The following is a 10,621-nucleotide window of genomic DNA, read 5'->3' as shown; positions in this document are numbered from 1 at the left end:
TTAAAAGCTTCCAACCATCTTTAGCAGATTCATACATTTGAAAGAAATAAAATGAGCATATAAAGAAGAAGCAAAGTAAGGGAAGAAGGTACAGTTCCTTAGAAAATACATGTCTAAATACTAGCATGTAAATTATAATGGCTAATTTCAATTGAGTTTTCTAAACTGTGGAGTTTGTGTGTCCTGTCAAACTCTCTTCTACAGAAGCAATCTCAGGAAAAGTAGCAGCTCAAATGCCTGAGCAGTAACTGCTTTCAGGCTTCGTAGATCTACCCACCAGCATGCATAAATCAATGCTTTTACTGTAGTTTACTTATGTCTGTTCATACTAAAAATAAACTGCAGATATCAAAGCTATGGTTAGGGTAGGTAGGAAAAGTATGTCAAAATCTAACCTCAAAAGTATTATTTCATTGACTGGAAATGCTTTACAGGGATGTGCTAGAAAAAAAAATAACAACAGCAGCAGCAACAACAACACAAAAAACCCCACCCTCAAAACCCAGCAATATAATGTTTTTCATGAAAGAGCAATTGGAATGTGGCTGAGAAACCAAGTCCCCTGGACTAACTGCACTTGGGATGACTGTCTCTGTGTTGCAGGCACAGTAAGTGAGGATGTGGGACCTGTAGTGCACAAATTGCAGAGCTGATGCATGCATGTGGATATTAAATATCAGGGTTTAATGCCTGTGTGCAGATCACTGGCCTGGTGCTTACTCAGATCTGACATACCTGATTCACCACCAGATCTGCTGGGTGTTTCAAGACAACTGAACCACAAAATGCATGGAAATTGTTTAGGAATTCCCTGTTAAAACAGGCTGCAGTCAGTAGATTCATCATTCACAAATGGGGTAAGACTGGCAGACTCTCATTCAGGTACCCAAGAGTTTATGCAAATGACCTGAGGATGATCTAGTGTTAAACCTAAATAAAAATCAAATATGCTGTAGCAGATTAACCATCCTGGAATGTTTCACTTACCCTCAAGCTAGACAGGACTTGTGGAGTGAATCAGAATATGTAGCTTGCAAAATGATGGAGGTGAAAAAACTTCCAATTCTCTCACAGTGATGTAAACTGGGACCAACTTCCGTAGACCCATCTCTGTATAAAACTTGGCTAAGAGGAAACTAAGGACTAGATCTGAGAAGAAGAATGAGACACCAGCCTTGGGAAAATGTTGTCAGACTTGTAAAAGCAGAATTTAACCCTGGCAAAAAAGTCTGTCTGTTCCTCTGCAGCTTTGCTATGTCTGTATTTCTGTCACTACACAGAGCGCTCCTACACCTTCGTACTCCTGAAGTCAGGAGGTGTCTCCTTGCTGCTGCTGCCAGATGTACCTAAAGTGGAAGATCCTGTAAAGAATGTCCCTTTCTTGAGGTGTGTGCACACTGATGCTCATACAAAAATGGAGTCTCAGCTTTTGAAATGCATCTGATGAACAAAGCTAAATGTGGCAATATTTTACCTTATCTTTGTATTAAAACACAGTAATAGAAACTAGCATCAGGGCTGGAGGGGCATGTTCACAGAAATATAAACTGCACAGGAAGATAAAAGCTAACTGCAATTAGTCTTTAGACATGACATTTCATGAAGGCTCCTGTAGGTATTACACTACACTGATGTAGTGTTATCCTAATAACAGCATGTGATGTTGTATTAATGCACCAGCTTGGTGTTTGCAAAACACTGCTGCCTGCTGGCCACTGCCATTTGTTCATTGAGGACACATGAACTTTCAGGAATGTTTCTCACTGACTCACAGCAAATGTGAGCTACAACCATGGGAGGTTTGAGCACATGATCTTAACACAGCATTTAATTCTCCTGCTGCCTATGAGGCTGAAGATCAAGCTGTTAGTCAGTACTCACCATCTTTTTTCTGTTTCTTGTACCTGTAACCAGGAATGAATGCTCTAGCCTTATAGCCAGGATGTTAAGGAATATGATTTCTTTTCTGCTCTCTTTCTGATTTTTGTGTAACCTTAAATAATTCAGTCTCCCTTTGCTTTAATTTCCAATTGTTAAAATGGTGCAAGGATTTTAATCCACCTCAGGAGGCTGTTTGAAGATAATCTCTTGCCTCCCGTTACCTAATCAAAAGATATGTGGTCTTTCTAGGAGACAAGATTGATGCCAATCCTAATTTCTTTGATGTGATCCTGATCAATGTGATTGGGATGAAAGGGTTTGGATTTGTCTCTGTAATTTTCTTAGCTGGTACTTGACAGAACCAGCTACTGAGCACCCCAGCCTGTAGGAGACACTCAGTGGTTACATTCAGGAACAATGCAAATCACTCGCTGTGCCAGCTCTGAGACAGGTCCTTACCAGAGAATATCTTTCACAAATTTACAGCGTTCCTAAAATTATATCCTGGATCATTTCCCATTCAGCAGACTTGGATCATGACTACATGTAGACATCACATATCATTTTTACCCTTAACACTACTCTTCCCAACAGGCCAGGTAGAGACATCCAGACAAGATGAGCTTGCTGTATCACCAACTTCAACAGAATTAAAAAGTCATGTGTTCCCTTTGCATTATGCACATTGTGCAAGAAATGAGGGCAGGAACACAAAGAGATGAGTAATGAAGATACACAGCAAGTTGATTTCTTCAAGGGAAAAACACTGGGAATGCATCAATATTTTCAGTGCCTCAAAGAAAAAATCACATGAGGGGTAGAGGAGCAGTGAATACATCAGCTCTGCTCTGCTTTCCTGAAAGTTCAAAACTGCTGGTTTTGTAGACCTGCAGCACAAAATGTGCAATGGTAATTCCACTAGACAAGATGGTGTGGGATACCTTGCATAGCTTAATATTGCATAGCTGCAAATGTTTTCCTCAGAGGGGTTTAGCTACCTGCACTTTTCTGTCTCCATTTCATACTCCTGAGGGGTGGCTATTTTTAAGAGCAATTTTTATTCAGAAAACAGGCAAACTTTTAATTTTAATTTTTAGTTTCCTTCCCAGGGGCTGGAATGGGGCTGTGGTTTGGATCTCTGCTGCACACAGGGATGATTACACAGAGGTGTTGTTGTTATTGCTGAGCAGGAATTGCACAGGGCCAAGGCCTTTCCTGCCATGCAAAGGTCACGCTGGGGAGGGGCTGGGTGTGCCTGGGAGTTTGGGAGGAGATGCAGCCAGGACAGGTGACCCTGACAGACCCAAGGGATGCTCCAGACCCTGTGACATCACGCTCAGTATGTTAAGGGGGAGGAAGAGGGAGGAAGGGCGGGGACATTTGGGGTGATGGTATTTGTCTTCCCAAGTCACTATTCCATGGTCTCTGCTCTCCTGGGTGTGCTGAACATCTGCCTGCCCATGGGAAGCAGGGAATTAACTCCTTGTTTTGCTTTGCTTGTGTGTGCAGCCTTTGCTTCTCCTATTAAGATGTCTTTATGTCAACCCATGGATTTTCCAGCTTTTACCCTTCTGATTCTCTCCACAATCCCACTGGTAGGGGAGCGAGTGAGCAGCTGCCAGGGGCTTGGGTCTGGCTGGGGTCAAACCATGACATCATCACAATAAGTCTGTTCAGTAGGGAGCAGGAAGAGATGCGAGCAATGCCTACAGCATCACCTGCTTAAGGATTGCATAAGGCATGGAGGGAACAACAGTCACCCAGGAGTGGCCGCTAAAAGAACCTCACTGAACCTTCCCTGTGTGTAAGGCACCACAACTGGTTCTGTGAGAGCAGTGTTACTTCACTGTGTCCTCACTGTGCCCAGACATCTCTAAGAGGTTAACAAACCACATTTTACTTCACTTATTTCTGCATGCCAGGCTTCAAGACCACTCTGCCCTGCAAATTCTGAAGTGATGCACAAGTGGAAGAAAAGGCTTTTTAACTTGCAGTTGCTGTGTTTGGAATTTAGGCAGTTCGTCTTTCAGCTGCCAAATCCAGAAGCTGACAGTTGCAAAGTTAAGAGATTCTTGGTTCCAGACCACCTCCAGCTCCACCCTGATCCTAATACTTATAGCTAAGAATATATTTCTTCAGACAATCAGTCACAAGGACTGTCTTACAGTATCTGCTGACATGTGGTAGTATCATGATTATTCTGGATACATCATCAGCTGAAAGCCCCTAAAAATAGTTCAGTTATAACATGTCTTCTGCTAAAGGCTGCAGTCATCTCCTGTGGTTGGGCCCATAATAAGGAGAGAGGTTACAGGCTTTCAAGAGTATGTCATATGTTCAGGTGTAATATGACTTATCTTACCCAGACTCATTAATTAGGCTGACAAATTATGCGTGTTTTTCTTACAACTTGAGTTTGCCAAATGTAATTTGGAGCCATTGGAATATAGGTACCTGTGATTATTTCTAATTACTTTTATAATCACAATTTAAGTACTGGGTGATAAGAGAGCACAGGTGCTGGATTAACAAAAAAAAGGGCTACAAAACATTAAGACTGCAATTTAAATGCTCAGTCCTGAGCCTTTTCTCATTCATTTCCATGGGACTGATCATGGGAATTAGGGATGGAAGGTTAATCTCTAAAAAGAAGGCCAACACAAAACAGAGGTACTCCAGGAGAGCGAGTATTGTTCTGAAGTTTAAGCATGGCAATGGAAAACAGAAGTCTTAGTTTCTAATCCCAGTTTTGCTCTAATTTATTCAATGTTTCCACTCAAGTTCTTAAACCTTCTCTTTCTGTACTTATGAAATATAGTGAATAGTAATCTTAGTGTCTTGGAGTCTTTTTAAAAACCATGTAGATGTGCTTATGGACATGGTTTAGTGGCAGGCTTGGGTGAGAATGAAGCCCCACCCCCCCCATGCTTCCTGTGGAACATGTGTGCTGGAAAATTTGGGGACCTGGAGTAAGGAAAATTCAGAAGTGCAGCTCAGGAGTCTTTGGCTTCTTCCCCCTGGTGCTGCAGAGTGCTGGGGTCATTGGCTGGCTTAATGATATGGTTGTGATCAGCCCAGGATTTCCTATCCAGCTCTAGGGCCCTGCAGGAAATGTTTTTTTTAAATTAAATTTGTGGTTTTCACTCTCCTATTTGTTCTTTAAAAAAGCACAGTAGAGAGTTACTCAAACTGACTTGAATTGCACTGAGTACTCATAACAAATACAGCTCAGGCTGTAAATGAAGGTCTGCTACACATAATTGAAGATGTTCTATTAAGCAAAATATCAAATAGATAGAAATCATGAAAAATTCAGCTCTCACTGAATCTTTGCCAATACTTTGAGATGGGTAGAAACAGAGATTTCTTTGAATACCTTTAAGAAATCAACACGAAGTAAGCCAGAAGACAGTCGTCTAGGTGCTGCATTATCCCACTTTTGTAACTCTTGCTTAAACCATCTATTAATTAGACTATTGCATTTACAAAAACCAGGCACATGTCAAATGGGACTGTGGGAATTTAGCAAGAAATTCAGCCTGCCAGATTTTGAAAATTTGACCTGAAAGGGAGTGTTCCTTCTTGCCCAACAAACTAAGTCCATTCCTAGTTCTCTTACATCTGGCATTGATTTCACTTAATTTATACCAGCATTACATTCCATGCTGTTACATGTAAATGAAGCTGGAAAAAGACTAATAAGCTAGGGCAATTTGGTTTTATAGGTCTGGCTTTTGAATTGAGAAACCAGCACCCACATTACCTGTGTATGTGCCTTCCAGCTACTGAGAATATAAATTCTCTGTTGGGAATAAGACTGCATTAACCTGTGCTAAACCTGCTTTCCAGATTGCTGCTGCTGTTGGCATCACAAAGGAAAAAACTGTGGGGAAAAGCAAACCAATATTTACTGGACTACTTGTCACATTTTAATTGTAAATACTGTAACACCATACACTTTTTGCTCTGTGACAATTCATGTCAGCTAAATGCTTGAGCAGCAGGCTTTTCCTCCTGTAAATGCCTAGTGACATATTGCCCATTAGATCATGACAAAACCTAGTTTTAAGTGCAAAGCCTCAAGCAAAAAAGATCTATTTGTGTAATTTCTTGTGGTTTGCATGAACTGGAAGAGCAGTCAGGTCTTAGTCTGCTTTTTGCTCCTTCTTGGTAAAGGAAGGCAAAAAATAATAAGAATAATAGAAGCTATATTTTGATGTTGCACTAATAATAATGAATACAGAGACAACATTCTGTGGTCCTTTGAATCTGCTGTTACATAGAAAAATCAAAATATTGAAATGCAGAAAACGGACTATGAGTCAAACAGTGTTCTGAGATTTTAACTGATCTTATGAGCTGCAGCAAGGATTATTTAATTAGTATGTAGATTGTACTTGCAGATTCAAATATGCTTGAGATACATACCTCAAAGAACTTCTGAAAATTGCATTATTTAATGCAATGTTTTGCTCTATAGCTTGTTTTCGGGTATTTTTAAGAGCTGTTTCAAAATTTAAAGGTAATTTTATACAGTCTTTCCCTATATTATGCCCTTTTCTAATTGTGAAATGCACATTTGACAGGCTTGGTTGCACTGGTTGCTTCTTTGCAGCATTCCTTTGAAGATGTAGCTTACTTTGTCATTCCAGGAAACTACAAATTAATCAAACTTACTTGACATCAGGAATGCTTTTTGAAAAAAAAAATTGAACAGAATTAGGACTCTCAATAAAAGCAGACATTTTGCGTACAATAAGTTTTAACCATTTCCTTTCTGAAGCAGTGACAGAACATATCCCAGATCCCACAAAAAGCTGCAGAACAATTGCAGATGGCTGTTCCACCATACTTTCTCTTGGTCACTTATCTCCCCATCTCCTTCTTTGCCCCACCCTCAATTGTTCATTCTTGTTAAATTGTTTCTGTGCCTTCTCAGCTGTGTTGTTTTGGCTGCTCCTGTGGCTCCACATCCATGTCACAAAGGAGACCATGATGATAGAGGATAAGCTGCAGTCTCCTGTCAGCTCAGAGCTTTTATTGGGAGGAGGAAACAAAGGATGTTGAAAGCAAGGGCTCACATGAGAATGATTTTCTGTTAGGGAGTCAGGCTTCTGATAGGCAGAATATCAGTGGCTGTAATAGAGAATTTATACAGACCAAGGTTTAAGAAAAACAGAAAAATATCTGTATTAGGAACATTTTCTCATAGAACTGGTCCCTGTTGGAACTGCAGGGCAGTTTCTTTAACCTAGACTGTGCACTACTGGTGGCCACAGCACAGGGAGACCCACAGAAATCTGGTTTTCTGGGGGACAATTTCATGTCCATTCTATTCAGGGAAAGTAAAAGGATTTTATAATCTAATACTTAATTAGTAGTACATGGTGACCAGGATGAGAATACTGCACAAAATCCCAAGGTTCATTAGGGAGCAGCCTGTTGTGGATTCAGTCAAGAGATCAGGTAAATTTTGAAGACAGCTTTGGTTTGGTTTGATTTCTCAGGAAGGGAAAAGGAATTATATTGTGGATTTAAGCAGAGTCTGAGACTGAAGCTCTGAATTCACTAAAGCCATCAATACAATAGATAGCAAGCAAGGGAATGGATTCATCCCCTCAGCAGGAGACATCACAGCCAATTCATAGGACTGGGAGTTGAAATAATGTTTTATAAGTTTTAGTTGCATTTTGAAAGGCTTTTTTGAGGTCTTGGGCTGTGAGAGGGAATTGAGGTCTCTAAAATTCAGGATTAATAAAATGTTTGTGAGCTGTCTGGGATGTGTGGTGGGAAGGGTTTATACAATAGGCCAACATCTGACATCAGATCTCTTATACTTCTAAGGTTCATCAATGAGTGATTAACAGTTGGGCCTTTCCATAAAACTATGAGGAAAAATTCCCACATGCTCTTTCTGTGGGACATTGGATTTGAATGTAGATTATATGAAATCATATTTTATAAAGTGACTGGTAAATTCAGACTAAAGATTTGTTTAAAGACTCTTTCTAACTAATTATACCCCTACCTCACCAACTGATCCAGGAGGAGTGATTTGCCTTTACATAATCCTTAAAAGAATTATAGAATTGTAACTAATATTTTTGACCCATCAGTGGTTACCTACATGAAAATACTCTTAGCTGTAAACCAAATAAACCTCTTAAAGCCTCTTTGAGAAGGCATCTAGGCAAAGCATTTTTCTGGATTTTTAATTTTCCATGGATCAGACAGACCTTGGCGTATTTTGACTTTCACAACTTACCCATTGCTAACAGATATTTTCTGTGAAGAAAATAGATTGCTTGCCCCTGACAACAGGAGAAAGTCCCATGATTATCAATGTTGCCACTTTGAAAGCCTTTTGGCCAGATTAATGGGGTCAGGGCTGTAACATGTGCTGGCGGAGGGCTGGAGGGCTTCCTGGTGTTGAAGCAACAGGGCAAGGAGTCTGCTGCCTACAGAGGCTAAGTGCAAAGGAAAAGGGCAAGGCCTGCATGGAAAGGCAAGGAGAAGGGGGACATTCAAGGACTTCACAGCACACAGCTGTCAAGGACCTCCTCAAGAAATAGCCTCTCCTCATGTCTGGTTAGCAAATAGAAAGGGGAAGCTTTAGTTCGTTCCCTATTGTAATCTCCATTATGTTACTAAACATGCCTCAACCTCAGTAACCATAAGTTGTGAAATGCAACCATGAGCATATATATATATACAGAAAAACTAACAATATAAGCACCAAAATACAGTTTTAGGTCTGTCATTGCATCATAGGTGTTTATAAACTGAGGTTTTATTTTGTTGCAAATTTAGCATCAATGATTTAACTGCATAGACACATTCATGCTTTACATTATGCATTACACTTTTCTAACCTTGATGTCTGCTTATATTTTTCTGAGTATTAATGTGTGTGTGTATATATATATATATATGTATGTATGTAGATATCTGTGTATTATATTTTCTGGTATAATGGAGGTAGACAAAGCCACATGGACATCTGTGAGTAGAGAAATATCAAAATATGTTCCTTCAATTATGCTAGAGAAACAGTTTATCTGATGGTACACTGAAAGTTCCTGTCTATAAGGCATGATTATTTAGCCAAATTTTGAAATACCCTCAGGAAACCATACCAAGCTTCTAGTTCTGCTTGGCAAATTTAATGCAAAATAATGCAAAATTAACACTACTATGTATGTTGCCTTTTTGTTTTCTGAGTATACAGAATTTGGGCTTATGCTGATCTTGGCAACAAATAAGATTAAAATAGGCCATCTAAAGACAAGATTGCTTATCTCAACTACCTGAATTCTTTCTTTCTCCTAGTCTCCCCTTTAATCTTCACTTATAATCTGCATGCCTAGCATTGAGGGGGCAGGGCAGAAAGCAGTTGTGTTTCTTCTGCGCCAGTGTAAATTATCTCCTTCTTTCCACCAAGTATCCAGAGATGATGAAACACTTCAGCTGTGCTAGGAAAACACCTGTTTCTTTGGTTTGGAGAATAAAAGCTAAGAACTTGCTACAGCAGAGTGAATTTTCTGCCTGCACGTATTGCAATCTTCATGAGCTTCCTGTAATGTTGCTGTGAATCCTAGGAAAAATCAGCATTAGCCTGGTCTCTGGTGCAGCAGGATACAAATTATCCTTTCTGAGGTGGCAAAGAAGGGGTTGATCTGCTGGCAGTCAGAACATTATCTTTTGCTGAAAGCAGAACCAGTTTAATTCAGTTAAATTAACAGGGACTGGCCTTTGTCTGGGTGTGTGCACATTTAGGAGGGCTCAGTGGAAATCAGTGGGCAGCAGTGACAGTGTTCTCTGGAAAAGAGGTGAATCAAATTAGTGAGTTTTCTTTTTCAGAACTTGTTCAGGGAGATCAAACTTACTTCATGCTTTGCTTTTGAAATGGACTGAAAGAAATCAACCTTGTTTCTTTGGTTGACCAAAGTCAGTATTTAGTTAGGGAAAAGACATTGTATTTACTCCTATTTTTGGAGTATTATTCATTCCATAGGACAAGTCAGGACAGATCTATCACTGAGGGTAAAGTTGAAGTTATGAGTTTCACTGCCTTTACCAGCTAGGAATTAAGATCAGAGTCTGGCTGTTTCACAACATAACTGACATCATGCCACAGCCAAATTCCCTACAGCAAGCCAACATTCAGCAGCTGGGAAAGGAGTGGGGGGAATGCGGAGTAAAAGGAAATGGTGTGACATGGTAGCCTAGATTCCTAAATTAGAATGGGCTAGGGAAGGAGACAAAATTATTCTGTGCCTTTCCAGTGTGTGGACAAGAACTTGAAGCCTGAGAAGATGAGAATTTAAATTATGTTTTGTACACAATTTAAAACAGTTAAAAATGTAACCAGAATGGTCCTCAGCAGCATTTATTAGAAGGCACATGTACAGACATCAGGAGCACATCAGGGACATCTGCCTGGGATATACAGAGGGCTCACTGGGTGGATGAGAATGGACAGACCAAAAAGCCCCCACCCCTTGGTCACTCTTGTCACAGCACAGACAGAAACTGCAAAAGGCTCTGGCAGAAGGAAGAGGTCAGTCCCTCCCCATGCCAGAGCCAGCTCCCTGACCCACTAACCAGCTTTAGCTGGCACACTGCTGTGGCCTTTCCCTTGCACACCCAGGACAGGGAAGCAGGGGCTGCCCACAAGTCACAAAATGTTTGGAAATGTGTCTCAGCCTGCACTGACCCTGCTAGAAGGCCACAGACAGAG

The sequence above is a fragment of the Passer montanus genome, unplaced genomic scaffold (genome assembly GCF_014805655.1).
Source record: "Passer montanus isolate IOZ18808 unplaced genomic scaffold, ASM1480565v1 scaffold106, whole genome shotgun sequence".
Taxonomy (NCBI): Eukaryota; Metazoa; Chordata; class Aves; order Passeriformes; family Passeridae; genus Passer; species Passer montanus.
The sequence above is the reverse complement of the archived record's forward strand: the minus strand, read 5'-3'. Positions refer to the sequence as shown.